Raw genomic sequence first — 23,081 nt, forward strand, 5'->3', positions numbered from 1 at the left:
GTTTGTTTTGTTCTTCTTATTATTTTTATTTTTTTTTCTCTATATTAACATTCTATATCTTTTTCTGTTATACTGCTAGTTCTTCTAAACCGATGCAAATGTACTAAGAAACGATGATCATGCATCTATGTGATGATGTTAAGAATTACTGATTGCATATGTAGAATGGTATGATGTCTAAAAAAAAAAAATGGTCAGCACAATACTGCCTAATTGTAATCTAATTATGTTGGAACGCTGAATGAAGCTGCATCTGATCTATAGTTTTTTTTTGTTTTGTTTTGTTTTCTCTTATATATTTTTGTACTTTTTATTTTTATTTGTGTTTTCTCTCTGTGTTATCACTTTATTTCTTTTTCTGTTGTCGTGCTATTTCTTTCTCTAAATCGATGCATATGTACTGAGAAATGATGACCATACACCTATGTGATGATATTAAGAATTACTGATTGCATATGTAGAATGGATTGATTTCTAATGTTGTGTTAGTTAATTTTTTTAATTAATAAAAAAAAAAAAAAGAATTCTCCACTTGGGGAAGTTGAATTTTCCCCCTTTCTCACCTTTCCCCCAAGGGGACTTTGCAAACACTTTTTTATTCACTGTTCAACTCTTTCTGGGATTTTTGAGGCATCACTCTGGACAAACCTACAAAATCTCATGCCGTACTCAAGATTCCATGTATTTATGATGTTCAATTAAGCTGTCCACATAAGTTATATTAGGAAATACACTAGTCAAAATATAAATTTTGTACCGAATAAACATTTTTTGCTTTAGTTTCACAGTAAGTTAAAAAATTTTTAAATATTAATTACCATCTGTTTTCAGCACCCTGCATTATTGGCATTCCTTTGTTCTTCCTCAGGCAAAACATTTTTCAATTTGTACATTTAGTCACTATCATGATACACTTTAGGCATTCCTAGATTATACCATCTCATCTCTTTATCCTCTATCTTTCCTTCTGATTTCATTTGTGCCCCCAGGCCTCCTCCCCCTATCATTCTCACATTCAGCTTCATTCAGTGTTCTAACATTATGTATTTCAGTTAGGTAGTATTGTGCTATCCATTTCTGAATTTTTAGAATCAGTTCCATTGCACAATCTGTATCCCTTCAGTTCCACCTACCCAATATCTACCCTATTTCTATCTCCTGATGAACTCTGTTCTTAACTGAAATTATCCAAGTTTATTCATTAATGTTAGTTCATATCAGTGAGACCATGCAGTATTTGTCCTTTTGTTTCCAGCTAATCCCACTCAGCATAATGTCCTTAAGGTCCATCCATGTTGTTAGGTACTTCATAACTTTATTCTGTCTTACACCTGCAGAATATTCCATCATATGTGTATACCACAGTTTGTTTAGCCACTCATCTGTTGATGGACATTTGGGCTGTTTCCATCTCTTGGCAATTGTAAATAATGCTGCCATAAACATTGGTGTGCAAATGTCTGTTTGTGTCTTTGCCCTCATGTCCTCTGAGTAGATACCTAGCAATGATATTGCTGGGTCATATGGCAATTCTATACTTAGCTTCCTGAAGAACTGCCAAACTGCCTTCTACAGTGGTTGAACCATTTGACATTCCCACCAACAGTGGATAAGTGCACCTTTTTCTCCACATCCTCTCCAACACTTGTTGTTTTCTGCTTTATTGATAATGGCCATTCTGGTGGGTGTGAGATAATATCTCATTGTGGTTTTGATTTGATTTTGATTCCTAATAGCCAGGGAAGTTGAGCATCTTTTCATGTGCCTTTTGGTCATTTGTATTTCCTCTTCTGAGAAGTGTCTGTTCAAGTCTTTTGTCCATTTTGTAATTGGGTTGTCTGTCTTTTTGTTGTTGAGTTGAACAATCTCTTTATATATTCTGGATACTAGACCTGCATCTGATATATCATTTCCAAATATTGTCTCCCATTGGGTAGGCTATCTTTTTACTTTCTTGATGAAGTTCTTTGATGCATGAAAGTGTTTATTTTGAGGAGTTCCCATTTATTTATTTATTTATTCAATGTTCATGCTTTGGGTGTAAGGTCTAGGAAACCACCTCCTACTATAAGATGTATAAGATATTTCCCTACATCTTCTTCTAACAGTTTTATGGTCTTAGATCTAATGTTTACATCTGTCATCCATTTTGAGTTAATTTTTGTATAGAGTGTGAGATATGGATCCTCTTTCATTCTTTTGCATGTGGATATCCAGTTCTCTAGGCACCATTTATTGAAGAGACTGTTCTGTCCCAGGTGAGTTGGCTTGACTGCCTTATCAAAGATCAATTGTCCATAGATGAGAGGGTCTATATCTGAACACTCTATTCTATTCCATTGGTCAGTATATCTATCTTTATGCCAGTACCTTGCTGTTTTGACCACTGTAGCTTCATAATATGTCTTAAAGTCATATAATGTGAGACTGCCAACTTCATTTTTCTTTCTCAGGATACTTTTAGCTATTCGGGGCACCCTGTCCTTCCAGATAAATTTGGTTATTGGTTTTTCTATTTCTGAAAAGTAAGTTTTTGGGATTTTAATTGGTATTGCATTAAATCTGTAAATCAATTTAGGTAAAATTGACATCTTAACTATATTTAGTCTTCCAATCCATGAACATGGTATGCCCTTCCATTTATTTAGGTCTTCTGTGATTTCTTTTAACAATTTCTTATAATTTTCTCTGTATAGGTCTTTTGTCTCTTTAGTTAAATTTATTCCTAAATATTTTATTCTTTTGGTTGCAATTGTAAAAGGAATTTTTTTATTATTTCCTTCTCAGATTGCTCTATAATTTTGAAATTTAGTTAAAAAGCTATTTACCATAATTTCTGACCCCAAATTGGATATCTAGAAATCATTTCCAGATGGGAATGAGAAATGCATTAAAGAAATAGTGTAGCTCACAGAAGAGGAAAAAGGAAAGTCCCCTAAACATATGAACACATATTTCATCACGGAAATGCAAACTAAAACCACAATGAGAAATTACCAGAATGGCTATAGTTAAAGATCAAGTGTTATGAGGATGAAGACCAGAGGGACTTCCTATATACTGCTGGTGGGAGTGTTGATGCAATTACTTTGGAAAACAGTTCAGCATTATCTGACAAAGTAGAATGTCCACATACCCTTCGATCTAACCATTCCATTCCTAGAGTCAAGATCCTAGAGAAAATTGTGTCTCTGAGTACCAAGAAACATGTACACAAATGTTCTTAGAAACATTGTTTATGCAATTGCAAAAGCAAAACACCACAAAATTTCATCTAGAGCAGAGGATAAATTGCTATAGTAACGTTTTGTTATAATGCTTAGAGTGGGTTTCAAAATATTCCATTCCGTAAACTGTAGGATCATACCATTTTGATTTAAGGAAATGATGGGGCAAGCTTGCCATCTCACCTGATCCAGGGATCCAAGAGCTGGTCATCAATTCTTTTATGTCCAAATTATGATAAGTACATACAGTAGAATACGACATAGAGTGAATAATGCATGCTTTTTAATCTATGTTATTTGTGGTATGAATAGAGCTTACTTCTGGGAGATATCGATTAGAAGGGGGAGCAAGTAAGTTTTCTAGGGTGCTAAAAATGTTCCATGGCGTTTACATGGATTACACAACTGTGAAAATTTAGATATATCCTTAACATTTGTTCAGTTTGCTATAGGTAAGTCAATTTTTTAAAAAAAGTAAATTAATGTAAAAAGTGAATTCTAGATGCATGCATCTGCATGGGTGAATCTTGAAAAGAATTGAAAGTGAAAAAAAGCAAGTTACAGAATAATAAACACTGAAAATCTAAACGTATGGTTCAAAAAGAGATCAAACTAAAAAATATAGTATTTAGGGATACATTCAGAGGTGGTAAAACAATTTTTTAAAATCTAGAGAATTGTTAGTAGAGAACTCAGGGCACTGGTAACCTCCGTGGGGGAGGGAGGTATAAGCAAGAGGGAGCACCTGGGAGGCTTCTGGGATATTGTTACTGCTCTGTTTCTTAATTGGTGGGGGTTTCGCAGTATTATTCTAGTCTTTGTTATAGATTTCTTTTGCATGTATATTTCGTAATTTAAAAAAGACACAGCAGCTAAAAAGAAGAATGAAAATGAAAGAGCCTAAGGAATCTGTAGGACTTAATGTACTTGTCAGTTCCTTAACTTCTGTTTTATTTTTTAAATTTCTACCTTTTTATTGTATGCATAATTTCCTTTAGTTCATTATTGCTTTATGTTGGTTTAGTTTTCTTTTGTTTATTGTCCTGTTCTCCTTTAGTTCAAGGAACATATTTTAGACAATTGGCTAACGTCTTTGACTAGTAATTCCAATGTCTGAATTTACTTGTGAATGGTTTCTGGTCCTTAATTTGTACAGCTGAATAGGCTGTTTTTCTGCTTCTTTGAATGATATACATATATATATATTTAATTTGGATATTTGTAAATTTTAATGTGTTAACTTCACAAATCAGACTTTTCTTCTTCCCCAGGATTTGTTGTGCTTTTAATTGTTGAAGGCTGCATTAGTGTTTTTATTCAGTGAATTTTCTTATTTTTGCAGAGATTGTATTCCTTATTATGTGTTGTCACTGAAAAAAAAGATCCAGCAGCATGAATTAGCTCTCCTCAAGTTTTCCCTCACAAATACTGTTTTCCTATAATTTAATTTTTTTCCACACATAATACATTAAGATATTCTTATTGTAAAAGATTTTTAAAAAGACAAATAATATAAAAATCTTTCCTGATCCCCCATCCCAGAATTTTTCAAAGTGCCTTACATATTTTTACCTTTGACTTTCAAAATTGACTTTAAACAATTTGAAGGGAAAAAAATCAGTATCAATGACAATCATTAACACATGAAACATCTGTTCTCTTTTTCAGTGTTCATATTTCATTGTTATTTTTAATTATAAGAATAGTTCAGGCTGACTCCCCAGCACCTAAAAGAGTGCCTGCCCCAGAATAGATGAATGTTCTTTAAAAATGCAAACAATTCAGAAGCGAACATATATTATAAAAAGTAGAAAGCGTTTCCTTACCCTCCCCCTCCTCATGATCTTTTAATTCTGGTGATTTTTGTCAAAGGAGAAGCTTCTATCCTTTGTAAAGCTCTCATTTAGCACTTCTTTTTGAACAATTCGAATATTCTGATAGTTTCTGACAAAGCAGAGCTGGGTGCTTTTCGAGTTCATTGCTACCTATTGGAGGCAGCAGAACCTGGGATGGATTGGCCCCATTTAGGTACCACATCCTCTGGGAAGCCTTCCCTACCCGCTCAGTGTCTCCTGTGCGTGCACTTGCTGTGTCTTCCATGGAACGGTGAGCTCCTTGCAGGCAGCCACTGTTTATGTCACCACCTCCCTCAATGCTTGGCGGATACATGTGCTATGGAACTAAATGGAATGTTTTGGAACCAAAAGAAAAAATGCAGCACAAATTGATGTCATTAAATGCTAAAGCATCACCTCCATGCAGGAAACCCAGATTCGATTCCTGGTCCATGCGCTTCCCCCCAAAAACAAACAAATAAAAAATAAAAAAACAAAAATTCAACAAATGTTGCTACAATAATGGGATACTCTCATGGAAAAATAATGAAATGTGACACCGCCACACCGCATACAAAAAAAAACCCCCACATGTATGTACGTGTATATATATACATATATGTGTGTGTTTTATATATATATATGCTAAACCAGCAAATTACTTGACTCTTTCACCCAATGTTTTAGGAGCACCTGAAAGAGTGGTTTCAATGACCTTGTCCAATAGTTAGCCTCTCTGACTCAACCTGGTGACCCAGTGGGGGGAGAGTTTAGAGGTCTGGGTACCTGCTGTTTTGTGTGCTTTTCTCTAGGCGTCCTCATACCTCCTCTCTGGAAAATGGTAGGATAACTCAGGACTATGATTAGGTCATAAGTCCTTTAGACTCATGCCCCTAGCTTCTGGAAGATTCCTTTTGCCTAAAGAGAACAGCAGTCTCATTACTGTATAACTATATCCTTCTATAAGACATGATTTTGTGTTTGAAAACAATTTTTATTTAAGTTGGTTCATTGCAACAACACGAAATAAGGCTCATCCTGTCTTCAGTGGTCATTTATATTTCTTAAAGTCTTCTCTAGATTAGTTGTTCATATACAAGTATTACAATGAGGTATTACAGATCATTTTAGCTGGAAAGACCAAAAAACAAAACAAAACAAAACAAAAAACCCTGAGGGAATCATAGCCCAAGGAGTGTGGACAAAAAGAGCTTTGGTGGATAAAAGTGTGAGCTTTTCAGCTAGGCTGCCTGGGTTTGAATTGCCCCTTGCTAGCTTTGTCATCTTGGGAAGTTTATTTAACTTCTTGGGGCCATGAAATTGAGATGATAAATTCCATTCTGAAGGGTCATAATGACCATTAAGTGAATTAATATCCCTGAAACTTTTAGAACTGTGCCTGTCCTGAGTAAGTGTTTTCAGTATATCGTTAACTATTATTAGTTTGTAACCTCCTAATTTAACCCAGCAGGAAGAAGATAGCTGCACAGCTCCCTCCCATCCATTCCTGGGGCAGGCAGCGCCTCTCTGGAAGAGTTTATCCTGAGCCCTGAGGGTCTGGCTGGCCCAGACCCATTCTCCCCAAGTGTAGCCTCAGGACTCAGGAAAAGGAAGGAGGAATGGGGGTTTTGTAGACACACACTGGCCTCTCTGGCAGGCAGGAGGGGTTCCAGAGCTAATTGTGTAGCTTCTCACCCTGCCAGGCAGGCAACACTCAGGAAACTCCTGAGTCACTGCCTTTTTAGTGTTTATCACTATCTGCAGTGGCATCTTCTTCTCTCTGCTGACATCTGACATAGGTGGAGAATTTGTTATCTAAAGCCATGTAAGACCTCAGAAAACACTGGTTCAGGAACCTGCTCACTTATTTGCACAACTTACTTGCTGTGTATCCTTGTCTGAATCCTCTCACATCCCTATGACTCAGTTCCTCATCTCTAAAAGGAAGGGATTAATGAAGTGTTCATCTCTGTCTCCTCCCAGTTGTAACCTTGTTTGATTTACCTGTTCAGCTGGCCTCGGCTTGACTGCGGAGGGGTCTCACTTCTCTCCCAAGCAGATCGTTTATTACCAATAGCTCCTATTGTTAGAAAGTTCTTAGATAGAACTGAAATCTGCATCTTGTACCTTGGAACCTTTAATCTTAATTTGGTTCAGTGGTACAAGACAAAGTTTGGTCATGCCCCCAAGCCAGTTATCAGGTTTAATCTCTTCTAGTCTAGTTGTTCATATCCATTTTCCTCAGACTTTCCACACTGTCTTGATTTCCAAAACTCTCCCCAATCTGTCTGTCCTTCCTGGGACAGCAGCTGGCAACTCTCACATGTGATTTGATTACCATCTGGATTACACAGGTAAACCAACATTTACTGAAAAAGGTACGCTACACACATAACAGATTCTCCCAGCAAAAGTGTGGGGTATTACTGTTTTCCATTTTATAGAAGAAAAAACTGAGGCACAGAGAGATTAAGTAGCTTTCCCAAGATCATTCTGTTGATAAAGTTATGTGACTAGAATTAAACTAAGTCTGCCTGACTCCAAAGACTGCTCTCCTTTCTCAGGGAAGTTGGAAACTTGAGCAGTCCCCTTGAAACGGTCTTGAAACTTGTTTTCTGGGAACAGTCTTGGTCCTTTCTGTAGAGCATCCTTTTGTGAGGCACAGGTCCTTCTTGGACACTGCCCTTTATCTTTCATAATGAGAGCCAACCCTGTTCCAGGTCTTTAGACATATGAAGTCTGTGTTCAACTTGCAATACAGAAAAGCTACGCTCCAGACCTAGCAAAGCAGTAGTTATACAAAATTCAGCTAAGGAGGTTTTGAAGGACATATGATTCTACTTTTCATCCCCATCCTTCTTTTTCTTCAGCTTTTAATGTGGATTTTGTGTATTTCTTCTTTCTTTATGTAAATATCCTTAAATACTTTTAGGAAGAAGGATATAAACAAACTAACAAATGAAGAACTAGCCCCTGCTCTTTCCCTTCTACTACACTGAACCTGAACTGATCTTTCTGGAATACGAGTAAGGTCACTTAGTTGCCTCTCCTACTTATTGAGTTTATAGTCACTTAATATCCTCTGGGGTCTTTTGGATTTAAGTACATCTTGTCCATTTAAAAAGTTTTCAGTCTGTAGCATTTAAAATGTTAAAATTTTTACTTATTTTTTGACTAGGTAACATGTTCAGTAAGTACAAGAGTGCACACAGAAAAAGATTTCTCCCTCCTGCCTGGTTCCCAGGCACCCAGCTCCCCTTCTATGAGGTCATCAAGGTTATCAGTTTACTTTATAGCCTTCCAGAGGTATTCTCTGCCTGCACAACTACATATATATGTACGTATTTTACTTTCTCTCCCCCTCTTTTTTTAGACAAATGAAACATACGATATGCACGGTTCAGTCTTTCTTTTTTCAATTAAAATCATATCTTAAAAATAGAAATTACATTTTGAAGATAGTAGATAGTAGTTTATTTCCTGTCTTTTAATATTAAAAAAATACTATAGTAAATAATTTTGTATGCATATTGTTTCACTTATATGCACTCATACCTGTAAACTAAATTTCAAGAAGGGTAAATTGCAGGGTCAAAGGAAATGTGCATTTGTAATTTTGAAAATATTGCTAAACTGTTGGTTGTGCCAATGGAAATGGCCACCAGCAATGTGCAAGAATGTCTGTTTCCCCACACTTTTGCCTACAGCTTCTCATCAAATTGTTGCTCTTTGCCAATCTGATTGGAGAAAGTGGCATTTCAATGTAGTTGAGATTTTTTTTTAATTTATTTTATTTAAAATTTTTATTTACTTATTTATTTTTATTTTTCAGTTTTAGTGAACATTTCTCTTGTTATATTTAAGTCTTAGTGGGGTTTAGGAGCCATTTCATTTTCCTTTTCTATTAACCGTTCCTTACATTGAGCAATGATAAATTGAACCCCAGAGCAGACATACGCATTTCTCTCCTGCAGATCTCATCCTTACCAGGCTGTGGATCTGGCCTCGGGGCACAATGCTTGGCCTTCCAACTGGGATTGCCTGAATTCCAAGACACCAGGGAATTTTTTTTTTTTTTTGCCCCATGTCCCATTCCAACCTGTATCCTCTCCACCACCACCTCTATTTACTATAAACATTGTTATGGCAATTGAATAGCTGTAATAATCCAATACCCTTAAACTTTCTTTACATTAGAAGGTGACCTCTTAGACGTGGGCTTGGAATTTGAGTAGCCTAGTTGTATAACCGCTGATAACCTAAACGAAAAACTATTCTACATCAGGTTTCTATATAAAATGGAAACAAATACTATTTTACTCACAGTTTGTGTGAATTAGGTCAAATCGTATATATATTCTGATGAAATATATATTCAAACTATACAGTTGTATTAAAATTGAAAAGTAACAGTTGTATCTCTGCCCTAATTCTACTCTTCACATTTTCAAATAAATTGGAATTATGTTTTATACACTTAAGTCTAATTTCACCTGTTCTATTGTGAAATGCTTTCTAAGTCATTAAAGAGCTTTCTATATCATTCCTTAATTTTATTTTAAACTTTTTTTATTATATAATATAACATACATACAAAACAAAGAAAGAAAAAAGCAATAATTTTCAAAGCACTCTTCAACAAGTAGTTACAGGACAGATCCCAGAGTTGGTCATGGGCTAACATACAATCCTCTAGCTGCTCCATAATATAGGAGACGAGAAGGCTTAAATATTTTTTCAATCGACTCTTCTTTTCTGTGAAAAATAACATATATACAAAAAAGCAATAAATTTCAAAGCACAGCACCACAATTAGTTGTAGAACATATTTCAGAGTTTGGTGTGGGTTACAATTCTACAGTTTTAGGTTTTTACTTCTAGCTGATCTAAGATGCTAGAGACTAAATGAAATATCAATTTAATGATTCAGCAATCATATTCATTTGTTAAATCCTATCTTCCCTGTACTCTACCATCACCTTTGATCTTTCTACTGCTTTCTTTAGGGGTATTTTGGACTATGGCCATTCTTACTTTCTCATATTGGAAGGGTCTGTCACTAATATGGGGTAGGGAGATGGAACTATCTGATGTTCTGGAGAGGCTGGGCTCTCTAGGTTTTAGGACTTATCTGGTCCAGCGACCCATTTGGAGGCTGTATCTTTCTGAAAAGTTACTGTAGTGCTTGGAACCTTTGTAGAATCTTATATATTGCCCTAGCTGTTCTTTAGGATTGGCTGGAAGGGTTTTGGTTGGAATTTGGAAAGTTATGATAGGTAGCATTATCTCAAGGAAGCTCATGTAAGAGCAACTTCCAGAATAGCAGTTTGACTCTATTTGAATTCCCTCTGCCACTGATTTATTAGTTAAACTTCTTTCCCCCCTTTTGGTCAGGATGGAATTGTTGATCCCACAGTACCAGGGCTCATCCCTGGGAGTCATCTCCCATGCTGCCAAGGAGACATTTACCCATGGATGTCATGACCCACATAAGGAGGAGGGCAATGATTCCACTTACAGAGTTGGGCTTAGAGAGAGTGAGGCCACATCTGAGCAACAAAAGAGGTCCTCCAGAAGTAACTTTAGGCATACCTATAGACAGGCTAAGCTTCTCTGCTACCTACATAAGCTTCACAAGAGTAAGCCTCAAGATCAAGGGCTTGGGCTATGGATTTGGGTGTCCCTAAAGTTTGACACAGTATCAAGGGATTTCCTGACAGTAAAGTTTAATAGTTCCATATTTTTTCTCCCAGCCCTCAAGGGACTTTGCCAATCCTTTTTGATTATCTGCTTAATTTACTCTAAGATGTATCCAGGCATTACATTAAACTATACAGGATTAAAGGCCCTCTTTATTATTCTGGGCTCCCTGTGTTTCAACTGATCAAATGAAGTACATAGATAGGTTGAGTTAGATTATATGCTACAGAAAATGTAGGTTCCAGACAAAATAAACCTTTCTTCCTTTGGTCTCAAAGAGTATGTGTGGTTCTAAAATATAGACAATGTCTTCCTTACCTGTATTCTGAATTACTTTAACCCCAACCTGATCAGCTTCGTTATCTCTAAATACCAGGTTATATATATATATATATATATAACAGCCTCTCAAAATCCAGAAATAAACCACTTCTGACTGACTAAATGTGTCTGCTATAAAAGCTTACAATCTAGGCCCCTGTTTTCTTATAAGCATTTTCTAAAGGAGACCAGACAATAATTGTTCTTTTGTTTCTGGCTTATTTTGCCTCACCAAATGTCCCACAGGGTCATTCACATTGTTGCATAGCTCATGACTTCATTCCTTTTGTAGCAGCACAATATTTACCTTACATATCTACCATTGTTTGCCGGTCTACTTCTCAGTCACTGCATCTTTCAGCCACCTGCATTCATTAGGCATCATGTATAATGCTCAAAGTCCACAGTCCATCAACACTCTGAATTATAGATAATTTCATTGTTCCCAAGAGAAGGATAACCAATAAACACACCCTCACCAAATAGGAAATCTAAACCAGCTCTTAACTCTTGTCCCTCCCCCTATTATTTACCTCTGCTGTTGTTGTGGTAGTGTTGATGTTTTCCTGTTAAATATAGCCCATAGCATGCAATAGCAGTTTTCCCGCTATACTCTGGACTTAAACACTCTTTGTACACGAATCATACCTTTGAAGTAGTTCTTGCAAGAACTAACTTATATTTCCACTGTTAATCAGTGGGCCACATAGGTCTGTACAACCCCTTTCAATCTTGTTCATCTTCAGTATATTAATATTACTTATAGACCCACTAGAGAACCACCTTCACTCCTATCTATTCCCTTACATTTGAGTTCAACCTCATTAGCTAACCGTTTACCCATCTATAGCTCTATGTATCTCTTAAGTCCCCTATATTCTGTATTATAAGCCTCTGATTTTACTTTTACCATGGTCATAAAAGTGGAGTCATATTTTGTGTCTGGCTAATTTCACTTAGTATTACTCAAGGCTCATCCATCTTGTCATGTGCTTCAGGATGTCATTTTGTACTACTGCTGCATAATATTCCATCATATATATATATATACCACATTTTGTTAATCTATTCGTTTGTTGATGGGCACTTGGATTGTTTCCATCTTTTGGCAATTGTGAATAATGCTGCAATGAACACCGGTGTTCAAATGTCTGTGTTGTTGCTTTCAGCGCTTCTGGGTATATACCAAGTAGTGCTATTGCTGGGTCATAGGGCAACTCAATATTTAGTTTCCCAAGGAACTGCCAAACAGTCTTCCATAGTAGCTGTACCACTATACATTCCCACCAGCAGTGCCTAAGTGTCCCAATTTCTCTAATCCTCTCCAACATTTTTAGCTTCCTGTTCATTTAATAGCAGCCGTTCTTATAAGTGTGAGGTGGTATCTCATTGTAGTCTTGAACTACATTTCCCTTATAGCCAATGAAAATGAACATCTCTTCATGCATATTTTTTGTTTTTAAAAAATTTTTATTTATTAATTTAAAAAATTAACAACAAAAACATTAACATATTATTCCTTTATACATATATAATCAGTAATTCTTAATATCATCACATAGTTGCATATTCATCATTTTTTAGAATATTTGCATCGATTTAGAAAAAGAAATAAAAAGACAACAGAAAAAGAAATAAAATGATAACAGAAAAAAAAGACATACATACCATACCCCTTACCCCTCACTTTCATTTATCACTAGCATTTCAAACTAAATTTATTTTAACATTTGTTCCCCCTATTATTTATTTTTATTTCATATGTTCTACTCTTCTGTTGATATGGTAGATAAAAGGAGCATCAGACACAATGTTTTCACAATCACAGAGTCACATTGTGAAAGCTATATCATTATTCAGTCATCATCAAGAAACATGGCTACTGGAACACAGCTCTACATTTTCAGGCAGTTCCCTCCAGCCTCTCCACTACATCTTGAACAGCAAGGTGATACCTACTTAATGCATAAGAATAACCTCCAGGATAACCTCTCGACTCTGTTTGGAATCTCTCAGCCATTGATACTTGGTCTCATTTCACTCTTCCCCGTTTTAGTCAAGAAGGTTCTCTCAATTCCTTGATGTTAAGTCTCAGCTCATTCTAGCATTTTCTCAATCCCTTGATGCTGAGTCTCAGCTCATCTTCATGCACATTTGAGCCATCTGTGTCTGTTCTTCAGAAAAATGCCTATTCATATCCTTAGCCCATTTTACAATTGGGTTGCTTCTTCTTTTGTTGTTGAGTTGAATATTTCTTTGTGTATACAGGATATTAAATCTTTGTCTGATATGTGATTTCCAAATATTTTCTCCCATTGAGTTAGCTGCCTCTTCACCTTTTCGACAAAGTCTTTTGAGGTGCAGAAGCATTTGATTTTGAAAAGTTCCAATTTATCTATTTTTTCTTTTGTTGCTTGTGCTTTGGGTGTAAAGTTTAGGAAGCTACCTCCTATTACTAGGTCTTGAAGATGTTTCCCTATATTTTCTTCTAGAAGTTTTATGGTGCTAGTTCTTATATTTAGGTTTTTGATTCACATTGTGTTATTTTTGTATAGGGTGTAAGATAGGAATCCTCTTTCATTCTTTTGGCTATTGATATCCAATTCTTCCAAGTCCATTTATTGAAAAGACTATTTTGTCCCAGTTCAGAGGATTTGGGAGCCTTGTCAAAAATCAATTGACCTTGTGAGTATGCTGGCTCTTCTCGCTCCACCCACTGGGATCCAAAGCCCAGGTGTAGGGCGGGCCACTGTGGCTCAGTGGCAGAGTTCTCACCTGCCATGCCAGAGACCCGGGTTCAATTTCCGGTGCCTGCCCATGCAAAAAAAAAATCCCAGGTGTAAGGAAGAGTAGAGAAACCAAGGTGGTTTTAATGGAAGCAGAAATATCAGGACCATGGCCCCCACCTCCTTGGGTACAGCCTGAGTAGTTCACAAGTCTCTCGGAGGAGCCCTTGGGTCAGCCTGACACTGCATCCAATATGGCGCCCAAGCCTCAAAGCAGAAATGGCCGAGCAAGGTGCCCTGGTGGGTTGAGCCTGCATGTGGAAGGGATCCAGAAGTTCCTCTGTTCATTGGGGGACCAAAAAAGAAGCTGTGAGAGCAAACTGGTTAGTCACCAGGGCATCACCTTGGCAGAAACTGAAGGGCCCTTGTAACAAAGAGCTGCTGGCCGGACTTCCCAAACCAGGGATCAAACTACTTTTACATGCAGGCCTCAAAGGATCAAGAGCCTCAGTTAGAGGCAGGTGAGGACAAGGCAGCTTCCAACACACAATGATGCCACAATGCCAAGACCTGGAGATGTGCAATCTTCCCTTGCATCCAGCAGCCATCTTAGAATGAAGATAGGAAAAGAGACTCCTTATAGAGATTGAGAGACCAGGAAGACTAAGTAACTACTTTAAAAGAAGATTATTTTAAAGAAAAAGAATCTGAGATACTATAATGGCTTTTTGTTCTTGTCTGCAGTGAAAATAGGTCCTCAAGAGCTGATTGGGATCATATTGACAGTTGTGTTTGCCCACTCAGGAAATTCTACTCTCATAGGGGTCTCCTGACTTCTATATTTTTCCAGTGATAATGGGAGTATGATTTCATTTTAGAAGACTTGGGAGAAAAAACTATGAAGGAGAAAATACAAATCATCCCGTCACCTCACCAACCATGGATTATCATTAACATCTTGGTGCATTTCCTTGCAGTCTTTTTCTGTTATGTGTGTATATGCTACTTGGAGTCATACACTTGTGCATCTTGTTTGCTGACACAATTCTTTAACGTCTACCACACTTTTGTTTGTGGACAGGAATATCTGCCACTCTGTGCCCTTCATTTAATGTCCACTTTATTACCTTAAAATAATGAACAATTCTAAATATTCACAGTACCTCATGACCATTAAATTAAAAACATAAGAAGTTAAATTAGATTTTCCCGTATGTTTAAGCATTGATTGAAGTGCAATCAATGAAACTTCCATAAACATTCAATTATAAATAACCAATACATTAGATTTTCTAATTTACTTCCGCTGTCTTGAAATGGAGACAGAACATGCTCACAATTCTCAGTTCTTAACTGAGTGGCATTTACCTAAAGCCAGTTATAAAAGTGCTAAGACGATGGATTGATAACTGTATCTTCATCATCTCTTTCTTATTCTCTCATACTTGTTTCTCTCCAGGGGCATAACTTTCTTCCCTTAACCCAGAGAGCTGGCTTGCTCTACACACTAGCCAAAGCTGTGGGTGTGGGTTAGAGGGAATGATTCAGAAACTGCTCAAATTCCTGACTCTGTTTAGATATGATGTCATTTTTTTTTGTCCTCATCTACCCTAAAATGGCACTTGTTTTGGGTGTTTCTCACTCTGTAGCCTGTTTTGCAATCTCCTGCAGGGAGGGGTGACTAAACTGATTTAGATAAAATTTATTACACTGAAACTACAATTTCTCTTTCTCATTGATTATTTCAACCTATAATGTTGATGCTCCTATTTTCATTTAACATTATTTCAAGGGTATTTTGTGGATCATTAAATTGTCTTCAAAACTATTTTTTCTTTTTGATGCCTGCATAACCTGAACTTCACTGGTGGGCATTTAAATTTATATCCAGTTTGCTTCCCATTAAACTCATCTCTGCCCTGAAAAAAAAAAATCAATTGACCATAGATTTTTCAGTCTATTTCTGTACTCTCAATTCAATTGCATTGGTCAATGCTTCTGTCTTTGTGGCAGTACCATGCTGTTTTTACCACTGTGGCTTTATAATAGGTTTTAACGTCAGGGAGTATTAATCTTCCCACTCTGTTTTTCTTTTTTAGGATGCTTTTAGTTATTCAGGGTCTCTTTCCATTCCAGTTGAATTTGGCAACTAGCTTTTCCTAGTATCCAAAGTAGGTTGTTGGAATTTTGATTGGTACTTCATTGAATTTATAGATCAATTTGAGTAGAATTGACATCTTAACTATATTTAGCCTTCCTGTCCATGAGCAGGGAATGTCTTTCCACCTATTTAGATCTTCTTTGATTTCTTTTAGCAGTGTTATGTAGTTTTCTGTGTACAAGTCCTTTACATCCTTAGTTAAGTTCATTCCTAAGTATTTGATTCTTTCAGTTGCTATTTTGAATGGAATATTTTCCTTACCTGACTCTTCAGTTAGGTCATTGCTTGTGTATAGAAATGTTACTGATTTTTGCACATTAATTTTATAACCCGCCAGCTTGCTGAATTTGTTTATTAGCTCAAGTAACTTTGCTGTTAATTTCTAAGGATCTTCCAAATATAGTATCATGTCATCTGCAAATAATGAGTTTTACTTCTTCCTTTCCAATTTGGATGCCTTTTATTTCTTTGTCCTGCCTGATTGCTCTAACTAGAACTTCTAGCACAAAGTTGAATAAAAGGCATCCTTGACAGTGGGCATCCTTGTCTTGTACCTGATAAGATCAGGTACCTAAAGGGGTAAGGCTTTCAGTCTCTCTCCATTGCGTACAGTGCTGGCTATCAATTTTTCATATATTCCCTTTATCATATTGCGGTAGTTACTTTTAATTTCTATCTTTTGGAGTATTTTTATCAGAAAAAGATGTTGAATTTTGTCGAATGCTTTTTCAGCATCAATCAAGATGATCATGTGATTTTTCCATTTTGATGTGTTAATGTGCTATACTACATTAATTGATTTTCTTGTGCATTCCTTTTATTTTATTTTTGCATGGGCAGGCACTGGGAATTGAACCTGAATCTCCGGAATGTCAAGTGAGAACTCTGCCTTTAAGCCACCGTGGCCCACCTGTATCCTTCCTTTCAATGGCTGCAGAGTATTCTGCTGGATGGGTGTGCTGTAATATATTTAACCAATCCCCTGTCATTGAATATTAGGTACTGTTGTGACATTTTTAAATCAAGTGGTCAGTTTTTCCCATCTGGGAACTAGGACAATAAAGATATTGGCTATCTGGTGAGAAGGTTGCTTTTGTTTTGCTTTTTATTATTTTATTTATTTATTTTCGTTTTAATTTTCCTTTTTTTGATTCTAAAAGGTTGCTTTTTCAAATAAAAAATATAAACTTTTAAATTGAAATGTATTAGTTTTTATTTTCTATTGCTTCTGCTACAAATTAACACAGACTTAGTGGCTTAGAACAATACAAGTGTATCACATTACAGTTTACTAGGTCACAAGTCCACCTGTTTTCACTGTGCTAAAATCAACGTGTTGGCAGGGCTGTGTTTGCTTAGGAAAGCTCTAGGGGAGAGTCTATTTCCTTGTCTTTTCCAGATTCTAGAAGCTACCTACATTCTCTGGCTTGTGCCATCTTCAAAGCCTTCTGTCCTCACATTGCGTCTCTCTGATCTTCTGTGGTCACATCTCCCTTTGGCTCCCTTCTTCTGCCTCCCACTTCCACTTTTAAGGACGCTTGTGATTACATTGGATTTACATGGAAAATCCAGGGTAATCTCCCCATTTTAAGTCAGCTCATTAACAACTTAATACCTTCTGAAACTTTAATTCATCTTCACCATCTGAAAAAACATGTTCACAGGTTCTGAGGATTAGGAAATGGACATATTTTGGGGTCGGGTGGGTGGGGTGGCATTATTCTGCCTGCCATGTAGAATAATTGTGTATTTACAGGAGAGTTGCAAAATACAGAGAATTCCTGTATACCCTTCACCCAGCTTTCCATAATAAATATGGTACATTTTAAAATACCTAAATATAGTACATTTTTTTAAAACTAATAAACTAACATTATAAAATGGTGCAGCTGTGTGGAAAACAGTTTGGTGGTTCCTCAAAAAGTTAAACACAGTACTACCATTTGATCTGGCAATTCCTTTTCTAGGTATACATCCTAAAGAATTGAAAGCAGGGACTCAAACAGATACTTGTGCACTAATGTTCATAGCAGCATTGTTCACCATAGCCAAAGGTGGAAGTAAACCAAGTGTCATAGATGAATGAATAAACAAAATGTGGTATATGCATGCAATGGAATATTATTCAGACATAAAAAGGAATGAAGTTCTGATTTATGCTACAATTATGGATGAAACTTGACGATGTCATGTTGAATAAGTCAGACAAAAGGGGACAGGTATTGTATGCCCAGTACTTATAATATGCAGTTTCAGAGAAACAGAAATAGTTTCAGGTTACCAGGGAAAGCAGGGTAGGAGAAGAATGGGGAGTGTTTTAGTTTCCTAGCAGCCAAAACATATATCACGCAATGGCTTGACTTAAACAATGGGGATTTAATGGTTCATGGTTTTGAACCTAGGAGAAGTCCAAAATCAGGGAATCATCAAAGTGATGCTTTCTTCCAGAGGGCTGCGGCATTCTGGGGCTGGCTGTTAGTAATCCTTGGTCCTTGGCTTTTCTGTCACATGGTAATACACATGGTGATCTTTCTTTGCTTCTACATTTTCTTCCTGGTTCCATGGACATTCAGCTTCTGGCTATTCCCTCTGGTTTTCTCAGTCTCCGTGACTTTCCTTATAAGGCCTGCAGTGAAAGGATTAAGATCCATTCTGATTTAGCTGGGCCATGCTCTAACTAAAGTAACCTCATCAAGAGGTACTATTTATAAGAGTTCACATCCATATGAATGGATTAAGTTTAAGAACATGTTTTTCTGGGGTGCATATCTCCAAACCACCATGGGGAATTAATGTGTACACAGTTTCCATTGGGGGTAATGGAAAAGTTTTGGTAGTGAATGGTGATTCTGGTAGCACAACATTGTGAATGCCACTGAGTGGCATGCTTGAAAGAGGTTAAAATGGGAAAATTTATGTTGTATACATGTTAGCATGACTGAAAAAACACATTAAAGAGACAACGGCAATTAAATGTACAACATGATCCTGGACTGTACCTAAAATGGAGAAGAAAAATGCCCAAAAGGCATTTGAAAAAATTGGAATATAGCCTAAAAGCTTTATATTGATGTTAAATTTCTTGAACTTTAGCATGAGTTAACTGTAATGTAACTGACAACTGTCCTTATTGTGGTTATGAAAGTGAATATCCTTGTTCTTGGGAAATATACATAGAAGTATTAAGTGGGAAAGGAGCATGACATATGCACTCCACTCTCAAATGATTAAGAAACAGATATATACATAGAATGATCTAACAAATACGGCAAAATGTTAAGAGTTGTTATATCTGGGTATCTGGATAAGGAATATATTGGGGATGTCTGCAGTGTTTTTGAATTATTTCTGTAACTTTACAGTAAGTTTGAAATTATTTCAAAATAAAAAGTTATTTTTAACTTTTTTACTGTATAGTATAACATACATACAAAGTTAAGAAATAAAAAAGTAATAGTTTTTTAAAATTAATTTATTAAAAAATTAAGAACAAACAAAAACATTAACATTCTGTTCTACATATATAATCAGTAATTCTCAATACCATCACAGTTGCATATTCATCATTTCTTAGAACATTTGCATCAATTCAGAAAAAGAAATAAAAAGACAGCAGAAAAAGAAATAAAATAACAGAGAAAAAAAAAGATTATACATACCATATCCCTTACTGCTCACTTTCATGTATCACTAGCATTTCAAACTAAATTTATTTTAACATTTGTTCCCCCTATTATTTATTTATTTATTTATTAATGGAAAAAAAGAAATTAACCCAACATTTAGAAATCATACCATTCTACATATGCAATCAGTAATTCTTAACATCATCACATAGATGCATGATCATCGTTTCTTAGTACATTTGCATCGGTTTAGAAGAACTAGCAACACAACAGAAAAAGATATAGAATGTTAATATAGAGAAAAAAAATAAAAGTAATAATAATAGTAAAAAAAAAACCAAAAAAAAACCCTATAGCTCAGATGCAGCTTCATTCAGTGTTTTAACATGATTACTTTACAATTAGGTATTATTGTGCTGTCCATTTTTGAGATTTTGTATCTAGTCCTGTTGCACAGTCTGTATCCCTTCAGCTCCAATTACCCATTATCTTACCCTGTTTCTAACTCCTGCTGGACTCTGTTACCAATGACATATTTCAAGTTTATTCTCGAATGCCGGTTCACATCAGTGGGACCATACAGTATTTGTCCTTTAGTTTTTGGCTAGACTCACTCAGCATAATGTTCTCTAGGTCCATCCATGTTATTACATGCTTCATAAGTTTATCCTGTCTTAAAGCTGCATAATATTCCATCATATGTATATACCACAGTTTGTTTAGCCATTCTTCTGTTGATGGACATTTTGGCTGTTTCCATCTCTTTGCAATTATAAATAACGCTGCTATAAACATTGGTGTGCAAATGTCCGTTTGTGTCTTTGCCCTTAAGTCCTTTGAGTAGATACCCAGCAATGGAATTGCTGGGTCGTACGGCAATTCTATATTCAGCTTTCTGAGGAACCGCCAAACTGCCTTCCACAGTGGTTGCACCATTTGACATTCCCACCAACAGTGGATAAGTGTGCCTCTTTCTCCGCATCCTCTCCAGCACTTGTCATTTTCTGTTTTGTTGATAATGGCCATTCTGGTGGGTGTGAGATGATATCTCATTGTAGTTTTGATTTGCATTTCTCTAATGGCCAGGGACATTGAACACCTCTTCATGTGCCTTTTGGCCATTTGTATTTCCTCTTCTGCTAGGTGTCTGTTCAAGTCTTTTTCCCATTTTGTAATTGGGTTGGCTGTCTTTTTGTTGTTGAGTTGAACAATCTCTTTATAAATTCTGGATACTAGACCTTTATCTGATATGTCATTTCCAAATATTGTCTCCCATTGTGTAGGCTGTCTTTCTACTTTCTTGATGAAGTTCTTTGATGCACAAAAGTGTTTAATTTTGAGGAGCTCCCATTTATTTATTTCCTTCTTCAGTGCTCTTGCTTTAGGTTTAAGGTCCATAAAACCGCCTCCAATTGTAAGTTTCATAAGATATCTCCCTAGTTTTTCCTCTAACTGTTTTATGGTCTTAGACCTAATGTTTAGATCTTTGATCCATTTTGAGTTAACTTTTGTATAGGGTGTGAGAGATGGTCTTCTTTCATTCTTTTGCATATGGATATCCAGTTCTCTAGGCACCATTTATTGAAGAGACTGTTCTGTCCCAGGTGAGTTGGCTTGACTGCCTTATCAAAGATCAAATGTCCATAGATGAGAGGGTCTATATCTGAGCATCTATTCGATTCCATTGGTCGATATATCTATATTTATGCCAATACCATGCTGTTTTGACCACTGTGACTTCATAATATGCCTTAAAGTCAGGCAGCGCGAGACCTCCAGCTTCGTTTTTTTTCCTCAAGATGTTTTTAGCAATTCGGGACACCCTGCCCTTCCAGATAAATTTGCTTATTGGTTTTTCTATTTCTGAAAAATAAGTTGTTGGGATTTTGATTGGTATTGCATTGAATCTGTAAATCAATTTAGGTAGGATTGACATCTTAACTATATTTAGTCTTCCAATCCATGAACACGGTATGCCCTTCCATCTATTTAGGTCTTCTGTGATTTCTTTTAACAGTTTTTTGTAGTTTTCTTTATATAGGTTTTTTGTCTCTTTAGTTAAATTTATTCCTAGGTATTTTATTCTTTTAGTTGCAATTGTAAATGGGATTCGTTTCTTGATTTCCCCCTCAGCTTGTTCATTACTAGTGTATAGAAATGCTACAGATTTTTGAATGTTGATCTTGTAACCTGCTACTTTGCTGTACTCATTTATTAGCTCTAGTAGTTTAGTTGTGGATTTTTCCGGGTTTTCGATGTATAGTATCATATCGTCTGCAAACAGTGATAGTTTTACTTCTTCCTTTCCAATTTTGATGCCTTGTATTTCTTTTTCTTGTCTAATTGCTCTGGCTAGAACCTCCAACACAATGTTGAATAATAGTGGTGATAGTGGACATCCTTGTCTTGTTCCTGATCTTAGGGGGAAATTTTTCAATTTTTCCCCATTGAGAATGATATTAGCTGTGGGTTTTTCATATATTCCCTCTATCATTTTAAGGAAGTTCCCTTGTATTCCTATCCTTTGAAGTGTTTTCAACAGGAAAGGATGTTGAATCTTGTCAAATGCCTTCTCTGCATCAATTGAGATGATCATGTGATTTTTCTGCTTTGATTTGTTGATATGGTGTATTACATTAATTGATTTTCTTATGTTGAACCACCCTTGCATACCTGGGATGAATCCTACTTGGTCATGATGTATAATTCTTTTAATGTGTTGTTGGATACGATTTGCTAGAATTTTATTGAGGATTTTTGCATCTATATTCATTAGAGAGATTGGTCTGTAGTTTTCTTTTTTTGTAATATCTTTGCCTGGTTTCGGTATGAGGGTGATGTTGGCTTCATAGAATGAATTAGGTAGTTTTCCCTCCACTTCGATTTTTTTGAAGAGTTGAGGAGAGTTGGTACTATTCCTTTCTGGAATGTTTGATAGAATTCACATGTGAAGCTGTCTGGTCCTGGAGTTTCCTTTTTAGGAAGCTTTAAATGACTAATTCAATCTCTTTACTTGTGATTGGTTTGTTGAGGTCATCTGTTTCTTCTTGAGTCAAAGTTGGTTGTTCATGTCTTTCCAGGAACCCGTCCATTTCATCTAAATTGTTGTATTTATTAGCGTAAAGTTGTTCATAGTATCCTGTTATTACCTCCTTTATTTCTGTGAGGTCAGTAGTTATGTCTCCTCTTCCATTTCTGATCTTATTTATTTGCATCCTCTCTCTTCTTCTTTTTGTCAATCTTGATAGGGGCCCATCAATCTTGTTGATTTTCTCATAGAACCAACTTCTGGCCTTATTGATTTTCTCTATTGTTTTCATGTTTTCAATTTCATTTATTTCTGCTCTAATCTTTGTTATTTCTTTCCTTTCGCTTGCTTTGGGATTAGTTTGCTGTTCTTTATCCAGTTCTTCCAAGTGGACAGTTAATTCCTGAATTTTTGCCTTTTCTTCTTTTCTGATATAGGCATTTAGGGCAATAAATTT

General features: G+C 36.1%; 1 protein-coding gene and 1 long non-coding RNA gene across 3 annotated transcripts in view; one reads left to right on the plus strand and one right to left on the minus strand.

The window, feature by feature from the left end:
• Positions 1-4,454: 4,454 nt before the first annotated feature.
• LOC143662093 (uncharacterized) lies at positions 4,455-7,268 on the minus strand. Of its 2 annotated transcripts, XR_013165136.1 has the most exons (4): positions 7,067-7,268; positions 5,849-5,980; positions 5,286-5,407; positions 4,455-4,597 (listed from the first exon to the last, which is right to left on the minus strand). It is a non-coding gene; the product is annotated as an uncharacterized LOC143662093 (long non-coding RNA). The 2 variants fall into 2 exon arrangements; XR_013165137.1 differs by lacking the exon at positions 5,849-5,980.
• Positions 7,269-8,322: 1,054 nt separating this feature from the next.
• Positions 8,323-23,081, plus strand: part of DYM (dymeclin) — a 603,069-nt gene continuing 588,310 nt past the window's right edge. Inside the window, exon 1 of the mRNA XM_077135504.1 lies at positions 8,323-8,399. The gene's annotated coding sequence lies outside the window, so the exon portion shown is untranslated. The remainder of the gene's footprint in view (positions 8,400-23,081) is intronic.

Source organism: Tamandua tetradactyla, chromosome 18, assembly GCF_023851605.1.
Source record: "Tamandua tetradactyla isolate mTamTet1 chromosome 18, mTamTet1.pri, whole genome shotgun sequence".
In the NCBI taxonomy this organism is placed as follows: Eukaryota; Metazoa; Chordata; class Mammalia; order Pilosa; family Myrmecophagidae; genus Tamandua; species Tamandua tetradactyla.